The sequence below is a fragment of the Hemicordylus capensis genome, chromosome 7 (genome assembly GCF_027244095.1).
Source record: "Hemicordylus capensis ecotype Gifberg chromosome 7, rHemCap1.1.pri, whole genome shotgun sequence".
Lineage (NCBI taxonomy): Eukaryota > Metazoa > Chordata > Lepidosauria > Squamata > Cordylidae > Hemicordylus > Hemicordylus capensis.
In genome coordinates this window covers 16,145,436-16,170,399 of record NC_069663.1, presented here as the reverse complement: position 1 = coordinate 16,170,399, position 24,964 = coordinate 16,145,436, and the positions used below count along the sequence as shown (strand labels likewise).

General features: G+C 48.0%; 1 protein-coding gene across 2 annotated transcripts in view; it reads left to right on the top strand.

Annotated features, from left to right (window-relative positions):
* The window catches only part of SDC3 (syndecan 3), a 94,084-nt gene that overhangs the window by 52,041 nt on the left and 17,079 nt on the right, over window positions 1-24,964 (top strand). Inside the window, exon 1 of one of the 2 annotated variants that reach the window (XM_053268544.1) lies at window positions 7,315-7,387. The exons of the other annotated variant lie outside the window; for it this stretch is intronic. The gene's annotated coding sequence lies outside the window, so the exon portion shown is untranslated. Of the gene's footprint in view, window positions 1-7,314; window positions 7,388-24,964 lie in introns of those variants that run through there. 2 annotated transcript variants of the gene reach the window in all.

Genomic DNA, 24,964 nt, shown 5'->3' with positions numbered 1-24,964 from the left:
TTCCCTTTGGGGAATCTGACCTGCATGCTCTGGTGTCCTCCCAGGTGTGCATTTCTTCAGTTACTGGAGGGCTCATTGATATAATGAGACCATGGGGCTATTCTGACGATCTGCAAAAATCTTAGCCGAATTCTTAGCCGAGGTTAAGGGAATGAGCGCTCCCCTAACCCAGCTGCCGGGATCATATGTCTCATGCAGCCTGAGGAGACACAGGGATGGGTGCCTAGAGTCTGATGGGGGATCTTGTCAGTGCACCATGGTCGTGGTGCAGTGCACTGTGGGATATCTGGAGGCCAGGACATGTCTGCATGGCGCAGCACGGATCGTCTGGGAGCACGGTCTGTGCTCCCAGCAGCATTTCTTTGATTGTCTGGGGGGCACGGTGAGTTGGGACAGCCTTTCCCCCACTCCTGTGTGAATGGCCCCAAAGAATTTTAAACGTTTCATCTAGCATATTCCAGTGTAAAAAGTAGTGCATTCAGCTAATTTTAGTGAAAGGATTGTGTATGCCACCGGCTTGGGTGGCTTTAAAAGGGGCTTAGACAAATTCATGGCAGACAGGTCTAATAGCTACTAGTCTGGTGGCTGTGGGCCACCTCCAGCCTCAGAGGCACGAGGAGCAACATGCCCACACCCCTTGCCTGTGGGCTCCCCAGAGGCATCTGGTGGGCCACTGTGTGAAATAGGTTGCTGGACTAGCTGGGCCTTGTGTCTGATCCAGCAGGGCTGTTCTTATGTTCTTATGGTATCCGTAGGTAATCACAGAGTTTGGCTTCCCCCCCCACAAACTAACTAATGATTTGAAATATATAATAGTTGATCAGTAGCCCCATGTGAAATATCTGTTGATGCCCCTTGTGACTTCAGTTGAAGGACTAAATGTTTGAACAGTTCTCCATCTGCAGAGACTTCCTACAGATTCAAAGGACCATGGCAGGGACAAGCTCCTGAGCCAGCCTCCTTGTATGGGCAAGTGGCCTGTATGGATTTTTGTGGACGAGGAACTTTCGCAAGTGGATTTGCTAGGTTATGAATATTTGTCTGTCTCTCCTCTCCCTCGCTTGGAAGGAAGGAGCAGCTGTTTGAATGTGCTTCCAGAAGGTGCGGGGTGAACTAGGAATGGATTATCCTGCAATTGCCTGTTTTCTTGTACGCTTCCTCTGAATTGCAGTGTGCAACCCACTGTCTGTTTTGCCTTTGCTGGATTAGAGTGCTCTGTTTTGATAAATTTCCTTCCCACGCTGGCACTTGCAGACTCTGAAGTTCTTCCTTGTGGGTAGGTTAATTCTTTGGAAAACTTAACCTCTTCCTTGTGCTGAAATTTCACTTTCCTTCCTCTGCTTTTACTTCCTCAGCCCCACCTCCCTTATCTGTCTTCACGAAGTGTTAAAGCGATCTTCCTGTCTGCTCAGGATGACATTCTAGACATATAGGGATCTGACTTCTACGGAATCAGGCCATTGGTCCATCTAACTTAGTAGCACACATTTATTCAGTCAGTGGAGGAGAGAGGCTGGTGGCGGCCCGTGTTTGGCCACCATGCCCCTTGGGCTAGCCCCACTGATGTCAGACTCAGGGGGGCATGGTCTCCCTCCCAAATGGGGCCACGCGGCCCCGTTTGGGAGGGAAATCGGCCCACACTGCATCGGGCAGCGCTTTAAAGGCAGTTAAAGGCAGGGAGAGCCATTCTGGCCACTCTGCTAATGTGGTGCAGGCCGATCCCCCTTCCAAATGGGGCCGCGCGGCCCCGTTTGGGAGGGAGACCATGCCCCCTGTGTCTGATGTCAAATGTGGGGATGGGAGCAGGGGGTGTGGCGGCTGAACACGGGCCACCGCCAGCCTCTCTCCACCACTGACTGAAAGGGGTGGTGTGCGCGGCCCCGTTTGGGAGGGAGATCAGCCAAGCTGCGTTGGCACTTCAGAGTCACTCCAGCCATGCTGCCAACACAGTGTGGGCCAATTTTGGTCTCAAATGGGGCCCTGCGGCCCCATTTGGGAGCAAAATAATGCCCCCCGCATCTGACGTCAGGTGCAGGGAGTGAGTGTGGGGCCACGAGGTGTGGTCCGGGGGACGGCGGCCCTGGTTCTTTGAACCCGTTTGCCCAATGGTGTCTCCACCCCTGTATTCAGTGCAAAGCCTGGGAGCCAGTGGTGGTTCCCATTGACCTGAACTGCCACTCCTTGACTAGTTGTTTATTAGGTCTGTGTGGAGCTTTGGCCCAAGCTGAATAGTCCACACTGGCACCACATGGAGGCGACCATTGCCACCACACAGTGCTGTGCTTTGCCTAGGGCCAGTGGGACTGCTTTAAGGGAAAGAGAGCCTTCTTAGGAGGAAGTGTAGTCTTTCCTAGGGCTTTTGCCACATAACGGTGTGGGGAAAGCACTGGGAAATACTACACTTCCCAGCACTCTCTGCACATCTTCCAAGATGGTGCTGGGGTGCAGCAAGACTTGGTTTCTCTCAAAGGGAAAAGTGTAGTACTGTGCAGAGGTCAGTGTGGTGGGCAATAACTCTCACATTGAAGATTTTTTGCTGAAGTGGATCCTGCTCGAAAAATAGTGAAGATCACTGGTCTACACCATGAAGTAATTCAAATAATCAAAAACTGTGTTCTGCCCTGGTTTGTGAACTGTGTGTGCTCTCAATTTTCAGTTGTGTGGAAACAAAGTAGGTGGAAAAGCTACCCAGGTTTTCCACCTAACCTGCTTGCACACAATCACTTCTACTCAGGTTTTCCTCCTACTTTGCTTCCACACAATCACACAAGGTAAGGTTTCCCCCTTACCTTTCTTCCACACAACTGAAAATTGGGAGCACGCACAGCTCCCAAACCCGGGTAGAACACAGTTTTTGATTGAGTGAATAACCTCCATGATATTCTTATACAGAATTCTTGTGTGGAATTCTCTGCCACAGGATGTGGTGATGGCCACCAGCTTGGATGGCTTTAAAATTCATGGTGGATGGGCAACAATGGCTACTAGTCCTGATGGTTTTAGGCTCCCTCCAAGCTCAGAGGCAGGATGCATTGATGTTTCCTGCATTGGGCAGGGGTTGGCCTCAGAAGGCCTCAAGGGTTCCTCCAGCGCCAAGATTCTACAATTTGATTCTTCATCCACATGCACATAAGTGCTAAGCCATCTAATGTCACAACTTTAATCCTCCATATGCAAACCCTGCTAATTGCTACATCCTATACAGTTTATGGAAGACAAAGTTGCAGAAAATCATATGCCGCCGCCTCACTCCTTCCTTGCAATCTGCTTATCTGTATTGCTATTGAGGCCGGAGTGTAATCTTTCCCACTATTGCACAGTTAATCCTTTTCCAGTCCTCTGTCTGTTTGGGCCCATAGTAAGCAAAGCAAGTGGGAGAAGGTTTATGTATATAGGCTGATTGTCTGTACTTAAGTTATATTTGATTTTAGAAGGTCAATCCTTCGGAATGGAGCTTCCTACAGACGGACTGGGCGGTTGGGTTTTGCAAGCACATCATGCGTGACTTCAGGAATCATTGTGCGTGTCTGCCACAGTGGGGCCCACTGTTGCTCTTTCACTGGTGTAAGTGGTGGAAGGAAGCTGCACCCATAAGAGAACTGGGTGCTTTCCAGACTGTGCTGGAAGAAGTGGTGTAGAATCCTACGGTTAACCGTAATGTTTTGAAGCCACTTAGAGTTAGCTGTGTCGGATTTACACCACTGAGGCTTTGAGGGGAGAAAGCAGTATCACTGTAGCAGCCGTGTCACAGAGAAAGCTGGTCAACATATATTAAGAAGGACATTGTAGAACTGGAAAAGGCGTGGAAGAGGGCAACCAAGATGATCAGGGGCCTGGAGCACCTTCCTTATGAGGCAAGGCTACAGCATCTGGGGCTTCTTACTTTGGAAAAGAGGCAACTACAGGGAGACATGATAGAGCTGTATAAAATTATTCATGGGATAGAGAGATTGGACAGAGAGAAAATTCTCTCCCTCTCTCACAACACTAGAACCAGGGGCCATCCCATGAAACTGAAGAGAACAATTTGTTATGGGGCGGCTAACAAATAAAGTTTTTATTATTATTATTATTATTATTATTATTATTATTATTATTATTATTATTATTTTTATAGAAGGTCGGGAAACTTAGGAGCCACAAAAGGAAGTACTTTTTCACACAGCACATAATTAATCTGTGGAATTCTCTGCCGCAGGATGTGGTGATGGCCACTAGCTTGGATGGCTGTAAAAGGGGCTGAGAGAGATTCATGTAGGGCAGGCCTATCAATGGCTACTAGTCTGGTTGCTATGAGCCACTTCCCTGTCCTGTGTCTGAATATGTTCTATGTTCAGAAAGGAGGAGAAACAGCAAACACCCCACCACCACCACCAATCCATGGATCTGCACACAGGGCACTTCCAGAGAGGGAGAGAAGAGGTGGAAGGGGCCGCTGCTGTGTGAGAAAAAGCGAGAGGAAAAGAATGGATTTGGTGGCAGGGTTTTTCCCAGCCAGAAAGTAAAGAGTTAATCTCACCTCTAGAGGTGAAGGGGGATAAGAGGGGATTCATATGTAAATGGATTATCTGCATAATTGCTTTTGTGTCAGGCAGGAACAGAGGCAAACTCTTCTCAAACCTCAGAAAATCAGCTACTTTTTCATGATGGACATACACCTTTGTAAGCCTGTGACATCAAGATAAGATCCAACGCTGTGTGTATAGCACCGTAAGCAAGGTGGTGTCCAAACCCAGATCATATGAACACACACCAAGCCTCTGAGGCTATTCTCACGATGGGGGGAAACCGGGCTAAGGGAGCGCAGCCTGGTTTCCCCCCATTGTGAGAACCACGGGGCTCGCGGGTGGGCCTGGTGGTTCCCCGGCTGCTAGCCCACCGACCAACCCTCTGCCTAAGCGAGGTTAACGGAGTGAGTGGTTAACCTTGTTTTGTTGATTGTGTGCCGCTGTGGTGCACCTCTGTGCCACAGTGACACATGAGTAGACCCCTGATCAGGAGGCTACAACCAGTCTCCTGGCCTCAGGGGTCTCTCTAGAATGCCCATCCTGGGACTTTTGGGGGCCGGGTGGCCCCAATCCCCGCCACCCCTAGTCGTGTGGGTGGCCGATCCAGCTGCTCAGGGCTTGTCGCTTGATCGTCTACGGAGAGAGCGGGCTTGACCTCTCCCCACCAAACCCACCCCAGCTCTACACACGGATCGTGTGTAGAGCCTCTAGATGTTGCAAAGCAATTTTAAGAAGCCGTTTGGAAACCATCTTGGGGCATCTGGACTCTTCCAGTGGTGCAAATCCAAATTAATACCAGAGTGATATCATTGCTTCTGAGGATGCCTGCCTTCTCACAGGGCTAATGGGCAGTCGGTTCACATTTTGCAACAGCTGTCAAACAGTGTTGGGGGATGTCTCAGTATTCGGGTTCTGAATCTGACCTCTCGCTCTGCCATAGATGAGCACCCAAGTGGTAAATTGCATCTGGCTCGTACAGAACATGTATACTCTCACACTGGAAAGCCATGCATGCAAGCTTCACATTTCTTTCCTGTGTTAATGCATTGCTGAAGCACCTAAATCGGGCCTTGACAAATTTTATTTCTATCCAAGAGCTGGCCCAGCTACCATATTTACCCAAACAGAAGGTGACTCTGAACGTAAGACGATGCCTTAAAAGACAGAGGTTAAATACAGATTATACTTGTATTTACCCAAAAGAAAGAGAACTCTGAATCTAAAGATGACCCCTCCCCCAATATTTAACAAGAAATAATTGGGGGTGGGGGGCAGTGTTCCCTGTTAGAGGGATTCCCCAGGTGTTGTTGACTACAACTCCCAGCATCCCCAGCAGCAGTGGCCTTTGGCTGGGGTTTATGGGCATTGTAGTCAACAACATTTGGGAATCCCTCTTACAGGGGACACTGGTAGTGGGGACTTATCTTAGATTCGGGTAAACATGGTAGGAGGCACATGACAAACACTTGGCAAAATTACCAGACTTAGTGAAGGATATTATATGCGGGGAGCTTAATGTGCTTTTATTTATTCACTTTACATCCTTTGAACAGAAACAGGATTGCCTGGGACAAATCAAGATTTTATTAAATAACTCTACATCTAAATGTCCTAGCCAAGTCACCATGGTTACAATTCTAGGTGCCATGACTCCCTGGTGTCTGGGATTTTTCAAGCCCTGGCTTAAATGCACCCCTCACTCCCTCTCTCTTCTCTCTCTCGGCTCTCAAATTATGCTTGCTCTTTCCAGAATCTTTACCGAGTCAGCCTCACATGTTTAGGAAAGCTGTTCTCTTCTGCTGGTAGCAGAAGTTCCCTGTTCTTTAAGGCTAGAAAAGACAGCATCAGACTCAGTGGCCCAGTCCAGAATATCGTCAAAACCAGGGGCAGGCAACTTTTGGCATACCAGCTGTGATTGAACTACAATTCTCATCATCCCCAGCCACTGTAAGAATGATGGGAGTTTTAGTTCAGCTGCAGCTGGCATGCCAAAGGTTGCCTATCCCTGAGCGAAACCATGGTTTAGGTTATTGTGAATGAGCTTGCCCAAGCCTTGGGTTTAGGGCCCCCACCCTGCCTATCTTCTCCCTATAGGTGTACAAGGAAGAGATTCAAAGATTTGCTTTTGATATTGAACCAACCACTGTTCCCCTTTAGGCCCATTCAGGGAACTGTGGTTTGTTAACAAACCAGGATGTCAAACCATGGTTGGATCCTGGTTCGCTTTAAGGAATCACAGTTCTTCAGGAATTCAAGTGGAAGTTTTCCGTCACCAACTTTTGCTCACAAAGGAGGAGCAGAAAAGGGGAGGGGGCATACATTCGTTCATGATCATCTGTGGCTTAGATGATTGTCTGAATGAAGCCTGTGCGTTCAGCCAGCCCAGGGTTAAGTACAGCCATTCTCAACTGCCTATGCATGCGGCTTGGTTCTCCCACACACTGCTATTTGTTCTTTCAGGCTAAAAAAAGAAAATAAAAAAGTGGACAGGCAAAGCAGGGAGCGGGTGACCGCACCCTAAATAGTCATTTGAATTACAGACTTGTGTTTCTTAATAACATAAGCGGAACCCTGCCGGCCAAGACCAAAAGGCCATCTGGTTCAGCATCCTGCTTCCTACAGCGGCCAGGCAGATGCCTCTGAAAGATACCCCCCACAGGCTGGACTTGAAGGACCGAGTGGAGAGCTGGTCTTGTGGTAGTGAGGATGAATTGTTCCCTTTGCTAAGCAGGGTCTGCTCTGGCTTGCATTTCAATGGGTGACCACATGTGAATGCAGTGTGTTGTAAGAGATTCCCTTTAGGGTATGGGGCCATAGCTCAGTGGCAGAACATCTGCTTGTATACAGAAGGCCACAGGATCACTCCCTGGCATCTCCAGGTAAGGCTGACTGGGTGACTCTGGGCCAGCTACCAGCTCTCTTTCTATCCACCTCACAGGACTGTTGTGAAGATAAAAGTCTGTGAGCCGGGTCTCACGATCGATGAGACCCGGTTTGGTGAGCTGAGCGGGGAGAGTGGGCTAAGCCTGTGGGGGTTGGGGGCCTGTGGGGGACTGGGGGGAGCGGGGCTCCAGCATGCCCTGCACGAGTGCGCAGGGCATGCTGGCGAGACCCCCAGAGCTGGGAGGTGGCTTTTCGCCTCCCCTCCGGGGGTCTCCTTGTGAGTAGACGTGGCATGCCGCACTGCAGCTACTCGTGATTTAAAAAACCACGACCAGCTCCCACGATCGGCCAAAACCCCTAGCCCGATTTTGGCTGATCGTGGGAATAGCCCCTGTGTGTGGGCAGAGGGGGGTCTGTGCAGTTCTGAGCTCGCTGAAATGTGGAATTAAAATGTAATAATAATCATCATCATCAACAACAACAGTAAACATTCCTATCACATTTGGAAGCGGAAAGCCAGTTGCTGTCTGTAAATCTGTGGAAGTTGGCTAGGATCCCAAGAACCACACACTCAAGGGGAGTTTGTAGTTGTGTGTCTGGAACAGCCGTCCTCACATTTCAGATGAGACGCAAAACGAGGCCTCGAAATGTCATGGCAGTCCCGCCCCCACATCCCCTTTTCTTGAAACTGAGGAGGGTTTCAAAAGCAGCCGGCAATATGGCAAGAAGAAAACAGTCACAGACCATGCTGGGTATGACTAGGCCCTCAGGCCTGCCTAAAGTAGCTCTTTGGTTCCTGGCCATTATACTGACATGGGGGTTATTGAGCCTGCCAGTTGCCGGTTAATACTAAAGTCTCTATTTACAATGGTTTAATTAACATGTGCTGCCTTAATTGGATTGCAGCTGTCAGCACCGTTTAACACCATAGTGTTCATTTCTGAATCCATAATGCAAATGGACAACTGGCGGCTCACACACTCCCTGTGGCATGCAGGACTTCCTCATGTGGAGGAGTGGTTTTCGGGGGAATATGCTGAGGTGCCTGGGAGTGTGAATGCACAGAAAACAGCAAGCTAGCTTTGCGGGAGCCTGAGGAACTCCCCCCCGCCGCCTCCACCAAATCCAAGCAAGATGGAGGTGCTCATGGTTGGGGGTCATAATGTGCAAGATGGAGTAGAACTTCCCGTTCTCGATGAGGTTCCACTCCCCCAGAAAGAACGAATTCGTAGCTTGGGGGTGCTCTTGGACCCGGCTCTCACCCTGGTGCCTCAGGTTGAGGCTGAGGCCAGGAGCGCTTTGTACTAGCTACGATTGATTCGACAACTCCGCCCGTTCCTTGACTAGGAGGACCTGAAAACAGTGGTACACCAGCTGATAACCCCCAGCTTGGACTACTGCAATGCGCTCTGTGTAGGGCTGCCTCTGTACATAGTTCAGAAACTTCAGCCCAAAATGCGGCAGCAAGAATGGTCTCTTGACTATCCCGGAGATACCACATTATGCCTGTTCTTAAACAGTTGCAATGACTGCAGATATGTTTCCGGGCAAGATACAAAGTGCTGGTTATTACCTTTAAAGCCCTGAATGGCTTAGGCCTGAGTTACCTGAGGGAACACCTTACTCTATATAAGATCCCCACCACTCATTAAAATAATCAGGAGGGGTCCGTCTTTGGGGGTCACCAGTTCATTTGGTGGCGACCTGGGATCGAGCCTTCTCTGTTGTCGTCCCTAGGTTATGGAACATGCACCCTGTGGATATATTATCTTCCTTGGAGGCCTTCAGGAGAGACTAAAAGGCCCATCTTTTTAGCCTGGCTTTTAATGATATCTAGTTTGAATTTTAATTTTAATTAGTTTTAAACTGGTCTAAATGTTTTCTGATTTTAATTGTTTTATTGTGTGTGTGTGTTTTTAATGTAAACTGCCCTGAGCCACTTTAGGAAGGGCAGTATATAAACAAAACAAAACAAATGAATAAATCCAACTCTAAACATTATATTAAATTTTAAAAGGAAAAGGAAAAATACTCATAATAAAATTTTTAAAAACTACTTATTACCTACATACCATATCTACTGACTGAGAGCATCCCATTTTAGTCCTTGTTGTAGTTGATATGCAACCGCACAGAACATAGCAACATTGTGGGTGACTCCTGTAAATTGGCCAGCCAATAACCAAGATGCACAGAATTCATCCGAGTGCCTCGGGAAATTATGTAGTGAGGCTGATAACAGTTCACCCTGCAAATCCCGACGAAATGGGCAATATAATAATGTCTGATAGATTCAACAGCACAGAATTGTACCCCAACTATCAAAATCCATGGAGCCCTTTCTCACGATTAGTGAGAAAGGGCTCCAATCTGCAGAGGAGGAAGCCTCGAAACGCTTACCTCCCCTGCCGATGATCCTCTCTCCTTTGCTGGGTGAGTAGATCATTCGCCAGACAGTTGCCAGCTCCTGCAATTATGGAGTGCGTGGTGCATTATGGGGGGCCTCCCGACGTAAGTCTACAACTTGTGTGTAGGTGCCGTGTAGAGCTGCATGGCACCAACACACGATCCTTTAGCCTGGGTTTAGGGCATGCTTGTGCCCTTAACCCTGACTAACAGCCGGGGCACCCAATAGGGTTTGCTGCCATGCCACCTCTAGCAGCCACACAGCTCCTGGCAGTTCACACGTGCTGGCAAAACTGGGCTGGGCTTTCCTAGCCCGGTTTTGCCTGCATGTGTGAATAGCCCCATAGTTTTACTCATTTTTGGTCCGCTGTTAAATAAATGGCAAGCCAACAGCTCCTTCCGTCTGCCCTGCCCACCACCAATAAAAACCAGCTGACTATCATCCTGTGAGAAGACTGTGTCACCTCAGGCCAAGAACACTGAAATTTCTGTCCGTTCTTGGACTGTGAGCTCACAGAGTCAAACTGCCTTAAATGTTGTGTCTGGGGCTGTGCCAGCAGCTCTGTGGGTGCCTTAAAAAGAAGGAGGAATTGGGACGCAAGGAATAGGGTAATAGATGGCTTAGTGTTCTTCATTTGTGTCCCGTCCAGTTGAGCACAATGGCACCAATGTTTCGGTGCACATAAATCAAGGGAGCCTTGGTTTTCCATCCTTCCTTTTTCTTTGGTGTGTCATATCAGTCCCATGGAGCCCACCAAAGAAGGGACCGTTCCTTCAACTGGGACCCATTCTTATTTTATGCAGCATGGCGGCAGTGTCTTTGGGCATTGCTCTTCTCATTTCCTGGATTTGTATTAAGGTTTGGGGCTTGGAATGAAATGCTTGAGAAGTGTTCTGGCTGGGCAGATTAAAGGGCTTGGGCGCCATGCCTCTTGGAAGAGCGCCAGTCATTGAGTAATTCAAATTCTTTTTGGAAGGAAGCATCAGAACGTGCCAGGCTTTGACCCACTAGCATTGTTCACATAGCTTCACGGGGTAGAAGTCTAATAGATATAGTTGCCCCCTGCTTTTCTGTGGTGAGCCATTAAATGGTTGGCCATTAGATGGGCAACCATCTTTTAAAAAATATGGCTTCAGGTCTGGTCTAGGTAGAACTGGAACTCCTTCAAGCAAGAAGAATATCTGTTTGCCCATCTATGCTGGTAATTTCAGAGCCATTGAGATTTGGGCTTTGAAGACTGCATATAGTGCTTGTCACATCAGGCCACACCATCCACTAGGCAGACCTAGGTGTCCGTTTAGGACACCAGTTCTTGGGGAGGGGGTGCTGCAGCTCCCTAGGTGGAAGATGAGTGGGCAGGACCTGCCTTCTAGCTGGTCTCTGGCTTGCTTCCCCCCTCAGTGTGCTCTGTCCCCACCCTTTCCTGCCTTGCTCGGCTCTGTTTCTGCTGTGGCTGCTCAAGGGGAGCCTCCATCCTGGCTGCTCAAGTGCCCAGAAGTAAAACAGGAAGTAAATGGTGCACGGAACATAGGAACATAGGAAGCTGCCTTATACCATTGGTCAGTCTAGCCAGACCATTGGTCAATCTAGCTCAGTATTATCTATCCAGACTGGCAGCGGCAGGAATCTCTCTCAGCCCTATCTTAGAGATGCCAGGGAGGGCACTTGGAACCTTCTGCATGCAAGCATGCAGATGCTCTTCCACTGAACTTTGGCCCTATCCCCTAAGGGGAATATTTTACAGTGCTCACACACAGTCTCCCATTCAAATGCAAAGCAGGGTGGATCCTGCTTAGCAAAGGGGACAATTTGTGCTTGCTACCACAAGACCAGCTCTCCTACACACACACACACACACACGCGCGCGCACACGCACGCACGCGCATACACACACACGTTTTCCAGTGGCCTTCAAGGAGGGAAGTTCCTCGCAGTGCCGTTAAAAGCTGCCTCTCAGGAAGAGAGAGAGTTTGGTTGGCCTTGAGAATTGCGGGGCCTGCACTGCTGAGAGTAGGGAGGTGGCAGCAATAGAGGAAGGGTGGGCATCAGGTGGGCTTTCAGGTCTTCAACTCTTTCCCCTCTCCCACTGTATCCTCAAGCAAGCATGGACTAGTCATTCGCTTGTCATCTGTGCAGGCTGGTCAGTAGGAACATAGGAAGCTGCCTTATACCAAGTCAGACCCTTGGTCTATCTAGCTCAATATCATCTGCACAGACTTGCAGCAACTTCTCCAAGGTTGCAGTCAGGAGTCTCTCCCAGCCCTATCTTGGAGATGCCAAGGAGGCAGTGTGGAACCTTCTGCATCAAGTATGCAGATGCTCTTCCCAGAGCAGACCTATCCCCTAAATCAGGCTTCCCCAATCTGCGGCCCTCCAGATGTTGCTGAACTACAACTCCCAGCATACCCAGCCACAATAAATTGCAACTTCTGGAGGGTTGCAGGTTGGGGAAACCTGCCTAAATGGAATATCTCACAGTGCTCACACATGTATTCTCCATTCAAATGCCAACCAGGGTGGACCCTGTTTAGCAAAGGGGGAAAATTCATGCTTGACTACCTCAAGACCAGCTCTCCTCATTCAACCTGTCAAAAAAATGGACTTCCCTTGGGTTGGCCAGTTGATTGACTTTTATTATTTGAGGGTGTCCACAAATGCCAAATATTCCATGAAGCTGTGATGATGGTGATCATACTTGCATAATTAACTAGCCTGCTTTCTATCTAGCATAATAACTTTAAAAACTGATTTTAAAGTGTAGCATTGCTGTTACTTTGCTTTGAATAATTAAAACAGAAACAAAGCATTTTTGTAGCTCTGGGCTGACCCTGGTGTTCCGGAATGAATGCCAAATAAAATAACTGTTCAATGAATTGTTCTCATTACCTGGAACTCTTAAAAACTTTACAAGAATTCATTACATTAAAAAGTAATGTCACTTCACAATAACGTGTGAAGCGCTGTTAAATGTTTTATTGATCATTCATTACATTTTTTTAAAAAAGGTAATGTAATTTCACAATAACAGATCTTATTGTGTTATTTCACAATAACTAATAATTAGCATAGGTAGAAAACCTGTTGATGTTTCAAGTCTTTTTGTTCTAATAACGCTGATGCTTTAAAAGTAAGGTAAAGGGTGCCATCGAGTTGATTTCAACTCCTGGTGCCCACAGAACCCTGTGGTTTTCTTTTGGTAGAATACAGGAGGGGTTTCCCATTGCCTCCTCCCGTGCAGTAAGAGATGATGCCTTTCAGCATCTTCCTATATTGCTGCTGCCCGATATAGGTGTTTCCCATAATCTGAGCAGCATACCAGCGGGGATTCAAACCAGCAACCTTCTGCTTGTTAGTCAAGCATTTCCCTGCTGCCCCACTTAAGGTGCCTCGCTTTAAAAGTACTGGAGCAGTATTGTAGTTCATGAGCCAGCTGGGGTGGTCAGTATCATCTGGGGGAACAACTGCTCCTTGTGATCTTTGACACTTCTGCACCCTAGAGATAGAAAATAGGTGATGACATTACAATGAGTTCAGCTTCTAGTGTGTTCTTACGCTTTTATTGCCCTGACTCTCGGACCTGTTGTGGCCAAATTTGCAATGGTGTTTTAAAGGTTTTCAAATTTTTCCACGCACTACAGCTATAAACAGGGCTGCAGAAATCCACTCATCTGCTAGTCTGTGACGAGTGAAAAATGATGCCCAGTGAGTGAAAAAAGTCCTGATGAGCCATGTACCAGTATAGCTTGATGAGTAAAATATTTGGGGGCTATTCTCACGATCAGCAAAAATCAGGCTAGCCTTTGCTAGCCCGATTTTTGCTTGTCATGAGAACCACCGGGCTCGGCTGCAAGCCTGGTGGTTCTAGAGCGGGTAACACACTCAAGTACCCCTCCCCTTAGCCCGGGTTTGCAGAGCGAGCGCTCCGCAAACCCGGGCTATCTGATCATAAGTAGCTGCGGCGTGGCTCTGCGCCATGGCTACTCATGAGTAGATCCTCAGAGGGGAGACGAAAACCTGGCTCCTGGCTCCGGGGGTCTCCCCAGTATGCCCTGTGTGCTTGCGCAGGGCATACTGTGGCTTCCGGGGGCCGTGCGGCCCCCGAGCTCCCCAGCCCCTGCTGGCTCCGTCACGGAGCCAACCATCGTGTGGGCGGCCGATCCGGCCGCCCAGGGCTCCCTCCCCGCTCTCCCTGTGTCAGCTCTCCCCATGCACCCTGCTGAACCGTGTCTCACTGATCGTGAGATCCAGTCCTTTGTCTGGCTGATAAACTGAGCCAACATTTCTTCACCCCCGGCCGTAAATGTTTATGGATGCTGTAGAGTACTGGAAAAGAAAATGGGTAGGAATGTCCTTCAAGGATTACTCCTTGGAGATAGTATATCAATTTGTTCATTGTTACCTTAATCCTGTCCCTTGCCCTTTTCTCTGTGCCAAAATGACTGCAATTTTACCCGAATTGTTTAAGTGCAACAATACTATCACCTCTTTCCCATCTCAGGGGGAGGGGGATGTAGGTGTTGCCAACAATGACATGATGCCGATGACCAATAATTGTGTGTCTGGCTCCTAGACTATTGGACTGCTCCATTGATCAAAGTGGTGGTTTTTTTTTGTTGTCTGGTCAGTCTAGTCCATAGACTTTCTTTTCACTGGGCACACCATGTATCCTTGCAGACCTTATCAGCTTGGGCTATCTAAACTTTCTAGGAAGACGTTTTGCTCTTAGAGTGCTTGCCTTGAGGCTGGGTTTCCTTTCGACACAGGCGCCCAGCTCTCCAAACAAAGTCAGGGGAGAGAACTCTCCTGACTCCACCATCTCTTTTTCTTGTCTTAAGAATGCACTCTCCTTTCTGTGCAGTTTTTAAAAAGAAAAGCTTTAGATTTCCTCTTGGCTGTGTGTTCTCTCTTTGCAAAAGGGTGTGTTTGCCCTCAGAGAATACTAATGGACTTTGCTTTGAAGCGAAGAGCATATGTTTAGAAGAATGGCAACTTTGTTGTCAGATGGAAAATGTTCCGATGTTTAAAACATGCCCGCTTGCTTGCGCACATATGCATGCACACTGGCAGAGTGACTTGTCTTCAGTTTAATATGGAGGCAGTTCCCCCTGGCTAATTAACACTTTCTATTATTGTCAGTTTTTTGCTGGCGGGGGGCGGATTTAATGTTGATCTCAGATTCTGTGTATATTTTGACTTGGGTTCTTCACATCCTTGAAGAAGGAACAGATTGAAGATCCAAATGGTTACTCTGCTTGCCTTCCTGAAGATCTGCTGGTTGCCAGAATGTGTCCTGTTGCATTTTGGTGCAGAGGAGGCTATGTTTCTCTGAATCCTCGTCGGTCCAGGATTCTGACATTGGAAACAAAGGGGAAATTTCCTTGCTGCATAGGAAATCTAGATTCGGCTTCCCACGGAGTGTAGAGAGAATCTAGATAGGAGTGTAAAACTTCCCATGATGAGATGGTTTTTGCCAGCTTTAACTGAGATTCCATATGATGTCAGAATTGGACCAGAATCCTAGTGCATTCCTTCTGCCACCTAGATAATAGTCCCAGGGCACAGTCTGATGCAGGGCTGGCCCAAAGCGAAGGGGTGCCCCAGGCAAAGCCCACTCGCCTGCCCCCACACACTCCGTTGTGCATCTGCCCGTTCACTCACTTTTAGTGGATGCAGGTTGGTGCATGAGCACACCTTGCAAGCGCGCGTGTGAGTGTACCCTCCTCATTGTCCATCCTGGGCAATGCTTCCTGGCTGCTGCCTCCCCTTTTGCTGCATTGGTGGCGAGTCATAATGAAGTTGCCACGTGATGCAGCAACATCATTGTAGCTCCCCATGAAAATGGCGGCAGAGGCTGCCAGGAAGGAGGATGGGTGGGGCGACAGGGAACACATGCTCCTAGGTCACAGACCAGCCCTAGGTTACATGTGACCCAGGCAAGTGTTCCTCTCATTTTTTTTCAGCTGTGCACAGGATGAGTTTTGTTGTGGGTGGCATTAGCAAGGCATTATGTGCAGACGTGCATTCAGAGTGGGACCTTCCTGATTCCACCTGAGCAGGGATCAGAAATTAACTGAGCGGACATAGAAAAACTTGTGTGTGCGTGCACGTGTGCACGCCTTAGAGGGAATACTGGACCGAGGCCATCACCGTCCCTGCGCACTTGGCGCCCTAGGCAACTGCCTAGTTCACCTAGCAGGCGGGCCAGTCCTGCTCTGATGTCACACGAAGCAGCAATCTTGCCCCAACTCTGCAGGTTTTGGTCTGGGCAGTGCTTGTATCAGAGAACCCTTGGGAACCCAATACACACACCCTCGCGTTCCATCAAGGAAGAAAGGCAGGATGTTAATGAAGTAACCCAGACTGTGAACAATACATAACATGACTGCATTGTGCGTGCTTTGCAGTACAGAATATGGGAAAGTTATTTCTTAGTAGCCGCTTGAAAGACGGGAATCATTCCAACACACTGAGCGTTACTCATACGTACGCCAAGAGATGGATCTCATTATGTCTTTGTCCAGATCCTTTGATATATTTAACTGAAGTGTGGTGAAGTCTTTCGGTTCAAAGGAGCTCTTTGTGCAAAATGCTCGCAGCGTATGGTGGCGGAAATGGTCTCTTCTCTTTGACAAGGGCTCCGATTGTCTGAAACGGATGCCCTCCGCCAAGAGCATCCTATTGCTGGCCATGAGCAAACATATCATCCTAGAGATCAATGCCTGCAGAGCTGAGCGCTTGCCCTTGCAATTTGTGAATAGTCATGGCATGGGCTAATTTCAAGAGGAACTGTTTGGTGCATGATCTCAGATGCCTGGTTTGCCTTCCTCGAATCAGAAACGAATGAAGGACTTCGGCACCATGATATGTTGGCACCGGGCCGTCTCGGAAGCGATGTCGGAGCTGCCGCCTACCACACAATGAATGCTTCCCACTCTCCCTTCTGGCGCATGTCCCCCTTGTTCTAATCCCGTAGAAGGGTGGTTTGTCCGAGAGGAGACTAGGAAGCTCTTCTCACGACCAGTGAGAAGAGCTTCTGGTGGATCTATGGGGAGAGCCCGCTTTCCCTGCAGGCGATCATGCCTGCAACCCTGGGTGGTGGTCACGGAGCCGGTGGGGACTGCCGGGATCGGGGGCTGCATAGCCCCAGGAAGCCCCATGCAATTGCATTCTCCGCGGCATTCCTTGTGGACCCCCGAAACTGGGAAGCTGGCTGCAGCTTCCCGGTTGGGGGTCTACTCTTGTGTTGCTGTGTGCCATGGCAGCACATGAGCAAACAAATGAGGTTAACAGAGAACTCGCTCCGTTAACCTCATTTAAGGGGAGGGGGAATTAAGCGAGTTAGCTGCCTTGGAACCACCAGGCTTGCCTGCGAGCCCGGTGGTTCCCACGATCAGTAGAAAGCGGGCTAGTCTCCCTTAGCCCGCTTTCTACTGATTGTGGGGATAGCTTCTTGGTCTTGTGCTGGTGAGCATGAATTGTCCCCTTTGCTAAACAGGGTCTTTCCTGGGTTGCATTTGAATGGGCAACTTCTTGTGAGCACTGTAAGATATTCCCCTTGAGGAATGGGGCCATAGCTCAGCGGTAGAGCATCTAAGTCTCGGGTTCAGTCCCTGGCAGCATCTCCAGGGAGGGCTGGGAGAGTCTCCTCCCTCAAACCCTGGAGAGCCACTGCCAGCTAGTGCAGACCATCCTGAACTAGAGGGATCAATGGCCTGACTCAGTAGAAGGCAGCTTCCTATGTTGCTTGTAGTTGATGAAACGTCTGTTCTACAACATTCCCTGAGACTGAGAAAACTCTGCTGGAAAGACAAAACTGATTAATGTAGACCAGTTCTCTACGTCTCCCTCACTCCCTAATGAAATGACAGCTGACTGCTCAAGGATGGTGTTCTGAATATGGCCATCTCCCACAGAGAGTATGAATACATTTTGCCTTCTCTGTTTGTGGCGACAGAGATGACCTCTGGCTTTGACCTATATGTAGTTACTGATGAAATTTCCCTGTAGTCCCCAGCTAGTATAGCCACCTGGAGGTTTTTCACACTGTACTTTTGCTCTGAATCTTCCCCGGAAGGAAGTGTGTGCGTTCACACATGGCCAGATATCCCCTGGAGTCAGTACAAGATTGTTGGGAGCACTTCACACACAATTCAGGCTTTCCCTTCCGAATTCAAACTTCTGTCCGATTTCTGTTTGGGTTTAAAAAATCCATCAGTTTAGTGAGTTTTTTCTGGATAAACCAGCAGCAACTGCCAGTGAACATAATAAAGAACCCTCTAATGGGATCACATTGCCTGCCTCGACCCCAACCCCATTCAAAGGTTTGTAAAGTTTCTCCTTGCAGATCTGACCGAGCATAAAGCTGCAATTCTTATTCCAAGTGGCTTCCCTCATTGGATACTCTGAGAGCTGAAAGCCAGTGCAAAAAAGCAGCTGGCCTTTCTTTTGGTGACTCAGTCACAGTTTGAGAGACATCATGGCCAGTTTTGAGCCTTTGAGAATGGACCATGATGTGTCTCAAATTGTGACTGGGGCGCCATGGGAAATGTAGTCCTCATGGTTCTCAGCACCCAGGAAGCCAGGCTGAGCCTGTGAAAGCTACTCTCGGATGTGAACCACTTTGGGGGTGGGGGTGGGATCTTGGGTAAAGATACATGGGTCAATGAAGGTTATGCTTCACCACCCAATCTGGCCTTCTTTGTGTAGTGAGGACCTGAGCAGTACATTCAGGCACTGTCTTAAGGAGGCAATCATTAGACCTTTTCTGAAGAAGCCTGCATTGGATCTCTCAAAGTTAAGCAACTGTAGGCCTGTCTCCAACCTTCCGTGGTTGGGTAAGGTAACTGAGAGGGTGGTAGCCTCCCAGCTCTAGGCAGTCTTGGAGGAAACTGATTTTCTAGACCAATTTCAAACTGGTTTTCGAATGGGCTACGGAGTGGAGACTCCCTTGGTCAGCCTGTTGGATGACCTCCAATGGGGCATTGACAAAGGGAGTGTGACTCTGTTGATCCTTTTGGATCTCTCGGCGGCTTTCGATACTATCGACCATAGTATCCTTCTGGACAGTGTTCTCTCTAATTTTTTTCATCTGTGTGCGGAATGAATTTTGTTCTTGGCGGCAGTATCAAGGCACTGTGCACTCATGCATTCAGAGTTGGGCATTCCTGATTCAGCTTGAGCTGGACCTAAAATTAACTGAGCTGACATCAAAAAACTTGTGAGCGCATGCACGTGTGCATGCCCTAGAGGAAACACTGCTTCTGGACCGTTTGAGGGGGCTGGGGATGGGAGGTACTACTTTGCAGTAGTGCTCCTACCTCTCGGGCAGATTCCAGATAGTGTTGCCTGAAGACTGTTGTCTTTAAAATGTGAACTTTTATATGGCGTCCCCCAGGGGACAAAAGCAAAAAATTATATGGCATACCCCCAAAACAAAAAGTTCTGGTAAGAACTAATCTTCCTTTCACTATAATCTTAATTGATAATTATCAAGTTAGCCACTTGCACCTCAAAACTTCATGCATCTGCCATTTTGAGTTGGGGTGGATGACAACATCACAAACTATGCTGTTGGGGTGTCCCTATATGTCACTTCAACTGTATCAAATTTGGTCCAAATCGGTCCAGGCATTGCAAAGTTGATAGTGACATACACATGCATGTGTGCGCCGTGCGCATGCACACACTCACACACAGAGTTGGGTGGTCTAATAAGCTTGCTTTCCTTAAGCTAAAAAAATTGCACTTGGGAGGGAGACGTGCCCACTCTTGCCTTAATCATGTGGGCCAGGCTGGTCAAGCGAAGTATTGTCCAGGACAGGTCCTGGACAATACTTCGTTGATAACCCAGACCTGTGTGGGTTAGCGCAGTGTAAGGATTATGGGGTGGAGTCAGCAATTGGCTCCACCCCCTGAGCCACCATTTTGAATCTGCCTCCATCCCCAGCCACTGTGGATGGAACTTAGGGTGGTAGTTAACAAGTAGATCCTGCAAGCTTGAAATTTGCCCACGTCTGTCTTATAGGCTTAATATTTTATGCTGGTATTGTTGCAGTGTGCTCTGAAGATGCTGTGGAGAGCATTCGATTAGAAGAAAGAAAGAAATATAAATCTTGCAATAAATAACTCAGTATTCTCTTTCATATAAACAGCCTCAGGTAGCAAGAGAGTGTATCTGAAAGTTGCGTCCTCAGAGTAAAGATAGGCAAGGAGGAAATGTAAAATATTTATATTTTAAAAAACCCAGATCCTCTGGGACCAAATTGCTTGTGGCAATTGTGCATCCCAGCCTCTGAGCGAAGAATAAATCTCGAAGCTGGTCTGATGCAATCTGTGCCAACAAAGTCAGGTGGTTTATTTGTCATCCCTCTTTCAGATTTAACGTAGGGCGGCTGTGGCTGGGTGCTTCAGCTCTCTTTCCAGGAGAAGGAACAGGAGCAAGTTTAGGAACTTAATGTGGTACTAACAGCCATGTGAGCAGCATTTGCTTATAGTTGTGTGTGTGAAAGTCGTGAGAAATCTGGAACCATATCAGCCAATTTTATCTGTTTTATTTATACCCATATTATTCACATAACCATTTTTGAGTTTCCTTTTGACTAAGTATGCATCCAGAACCAATGTGCAAAAGAATGGAAAAGGAGGGGGGAAATCAGCAACACTCCTAGCAGAACTCAAATTTACCATATGGGTATGTCTTAGCTCCAGCTGATTTTAATGTGATTTGTACCTGAAAATACCACAGACAGCTTGTATGGTCCACGTCCATCTTGTGTCCTGTCCCAGTTAGCAATCTGGTTCTGAGTTTCTTAGTGTGAAAGTTAGTATCTCACTGAAAAGGTGTTAATTTCATCATCGTGTTCTTGGTTTTTGTTGAGATTGCTGTCTTATAATAACGTAGGAATCAAGGCTATTGTGTTTCCCATCATCACCATCATCATTATCATCATCATATCACTTTTCGACTCCAAAAGTGGAATCAAAAGTGAAACCAAAAATCTTTGAATTGGTGTGCAATTTTAAACATCCTCCCCCATAAAAAAGTGGATTGGGCTGTCGACTCCTGATGGTATCAATAAAACAGTAACTGATGACCAAACTAACGGAGCATGAGGCTGTTTTCACATGCAGTCCAGCCTGGGTTAGGCTATGCGTGAGAACATAAAGTATGTATAGATAGGGACAGAGTGTGGTGCAGTGGTTAGAGCCATGATTCCCACTCTGTGATCCGTGAGGGTACTGCAAGTGGCTCATGGTGGTGGGAAAATAATCCTGTGTACCTCTTAGGTATTATTTCATTTTTTATAGCCTGCTGCATGTAAATGTACTGCGATGAGTGCGAAATGGTTGTGAGAGTATAATAAATGATTAGAAATAGCTGTATTTTTAATAGCTGGTCAATGGGAGGAGAGCTGGTCATGGGAGGAAAGCTGGTCTAGTAGTAGCAAGCATGAATTGTCCCCTTTGCTAAGCAGGGCTTACCTTGGTTTGCATTGTATGGGAAACTTGTGAGCACTGGTAAGATATTCCTCTCAGGGTGTGGCCACTCTGGAAAGAGAACTTGCCTTCTTGCATGCAGAAGGTTCCAAGTTCCCTCCCTGGCAACTCCAAGATAAAGGCTGAGAGAGACTCCTGTCTACAACCTTGGAGAAGCCACTGCTGGTCTGTGTAGACAATACTGAGCTAGCTAGACCAATGGTCTGACTCGGTGTACATCAGCTTCTTATGCCCCTATGTTGCTATGATATACGAGTTTGACTCCTATTAGCCGTAGGCTATGTTAATGTTTCAAACGCTTATGTGGTGGTCTGCGAAATCTTTTGATGAAGTAGTGGTCTGCATAAAGGAAACGGTTGGGAACTACTGGGTTAGAGTATCAGAATAAGAGGAGGGAGACCCAAGATCTGATTCCCAATTTCAATTTGTTGTTAATGTCAAGCACCACGTCCTCATACAGAAGCTTCCAGACAAATCCCTAGACAAAACCTGGGCATGGGGATTAGCGACTGTAGCCTACCACAGTTTTCGATTCACACGCACCCATATTTTTGGCACAGGTTGTTGAGCACATGGTCACACTGATTAAACCTGCAGAAACGGAATCACGGTGTGATTGCACAATTATGTTCAGGCTCCCTTTCCATAGTTCCACATTGATTTAATCAATGCGCATATATCGGTGCGCATACATACTGATATACATCAGTAATGGGTCAGGGAGAAAAAAGTCACAGATTGAAAATTGTGGCAAACTGCATTCATACCAATTCTCAAATTATCCTAAAGAAGGGTATGGTGGCTGATGCATCAGAGCCATTCCTGAAGGACATTCGGGGCATTGTGAACCCCCAAATCTGGAGGAAAATTCAGATGGGAAAAATTTCCTAAGCATCGCACCTATTTTTGTACCCAAACAGACATTTGCCTGATTTTCCATGGTTTACTTATTTAGTTAGTTTTCGCTCTTCAGCACAGGTGCTCTCTGAGCAGCTAACAAGCACTTCTAAGATGCCTGCACGAGGGGTCTAAACCAGCCCAGAAAGCGGGCAGTGTGGAAAGAGATGAGGAGAAATGAGAATGACAGTGAGATGAGATGAGATGTGAAGATGATGAGCTGAGAAGGACAGTGGCTGACATCTGGACTAAATTTACTCAAGGAAGTTCCACTGAAATTAAAAGGATAAGTTGGGCATCAGGACACGGGTCCTCAACCCTAGATGTTGTTGGACTTCAACTCCCACCATTCCCAGCCACATTTCAGCAGGGAGCATATTCCAAAGCCCCAGGGCAGCCACAGAGAAAGCCTGGTCCTGAGTTGCCACCAGACGAGTCAGTGGCAACCGTAATTGGACCTCTACAGAAGATCGTAACAGGTGGCAGGGTTCATGACAAAGAAGCTGCTCCCTTAAAAACTCTGGGCCCAAGCCATTAAGGGTGATAACCAGCACTTTGAAGCTATTCACACGATCACTGGAAAATGGGCTAAAGGAGCTTAGCCTACTTTCGAGGGATCGTGGGAACCACTGGACTTGCAGGCGAGCCCAGTGCTCCCAAGGCGGCTGGCCCGCCTAATTACCCCTCCTCTTAGACGAAGTTAACGGAGCGAGTGCTCCATTAACCTCTTTTTTTTGGCCTGTGTGTTGCCGCGGCACGCGGCGACACATGAGTAGACCCCCCACCTGGAGGCTGCAAGCAGCTTCCTGGGCTCCGGGGTCTCTCCAGGATGCCCCGTGCGCTCGCTTGGGGTATCCTGGAACTTCTAGGGGCTGCATGGCCCCCGATCCCTGCAGCCCCTACCGGTTCCGTGACGGAGCTGGTAGTTGTGTGGGCGGCCAATCCAGCCGCCCAGGGCTGCCATTTGATTGTCTGGGGGGAGAGCGGGCTGAGCCGCAGAACCCCCTCCGGCACTTCACACCAATTGTGTGAAGTGCCTCAATGTATTTCACCCAGAAACGGAAGCTACATATCGGCAGCTGGTGAAATTCTTTAAAAATCGGTGATATGTGGTCCCTTTGTGTTGTCCCGGAGACCAATCTGGCTGCCTCATTCTGTACCAATTGTAGTTTCCAGACTACATACAAAGGCAACCCTACGTAGAGTGCATTACAGTAGTCAAGCATGGAGGTTACCAGCATATGTACCACTATTTTAAGGCCATTTACCTCCAGAAATGGACGTATCTGGCATATCAGCCGAAGCTGATTAAAAAAACACTCCTGGCCACTGCCATAGCTTGAGAAACCAGACAGGAAGAGCTTTGGGTCCAGGAGCAGTAGCGGTGAAGCAGCATGACAGTAGCAGCATTCGGAGAAGCAGCATGCCGCCCAGCACCCCCTGTGGTGAGGGAGAGCCTCCACCACTCACTTGGCAGTGGGCGGGGGATCGGCTCTGTGGAAGCCAGGTGAGTGGCGGAGGCGATCTCCCACCACAGAGGGTGCTGGGCGGCACACTGCTTCTTTGAGCAGGTGTGGCAAGAATGGAGGTATGCACCAATTCCTTTATGCTTAAAGGTGCCTCTTGCCACCCCTCCACTGGCACCCTCACCAGGTGCTACTGTCCAGGAGCACTCCCAAGCTATGTACCTGATCTTTCAGGGGGAGTGTAACCCATCCATAACAGGCAGATCTAAACCAACTCTCTGGTCCTGACCCCCCACACTCAGTACCTTCATCTTATTTGGATTTAACCTTAGTTTGTTATCCCTCATCCAGCCCATTACCGCCTCCAGGCAGGCATTTAGGGAGGATATGCCATTTCCTGATGAGGTCAATGGAGAAGTAGATCCTGGTGTCATCAGCATATTGATAACACCCTGCACCAAACCCAAGTACAGATAGCTTCATCATTATCATGACATTCCAAAACTTTCTCCGCCGTTCCTCAATAGATTATACACATGTTTCTCCAATACTTAGCCATAAGCACCCACCCAGTGGCCAGAAGATTACTAATCAGACCTCATTATTGTAAGCCCTAACCGTTTCTATTAAAACACAATCCACATCCCATCAGAGGCATTTATGGGTTTGCTTTTATATCAAACAAAGTCAACTTGAACTGACTACCTGGAGGACCTGAGGGGACAGCAAAGGTCATACTGCTGGCTTGCGAAAGAGATGCCCAACATCAAAGTGTTCAAGAATATCTCTTGACTTCACACTGATGTGCTTTCTCCCTTCCTTTGCGCTGAAGCCTGAAAAGGAGATCAGAGCGCAGCCATAAGGATGGAGGAAACGGTTACTATGGTTACTGTTGTCATGTCAGTGACTATTAGGATAGTATCCCGGCAGGATTCCTCACTCCACCTATCTGTGTTTAAAGTCTGATTGATTGATACCCCAGCCCAGGCTTTTGGTGCTTTGTTAAATCTGCCTGTAAATAGGAGTTTTGTTTCTCACCAAGTATTGCAGGGCTGATAGATGGGTATTTTTTTATTACAAAAAACCCCCAAAGAGAAATCCTTGGCTTGAGGTGTCACATGAGAGACACTTGGGAGTGCTAATGGCAATAGTTGAACTCAGAGCATGGTCTGAAGGCATGCCAGGCACCCACCTTGCTGAAGCTAAGCAGGTCTGGGGTTGATCCGTAATAAAGTGGGACCGCTAAACTGCACGGTCAACAGCTGTATTCAGATATGATTCAAAAGATGCTGAGCAGAAGTGCAAGC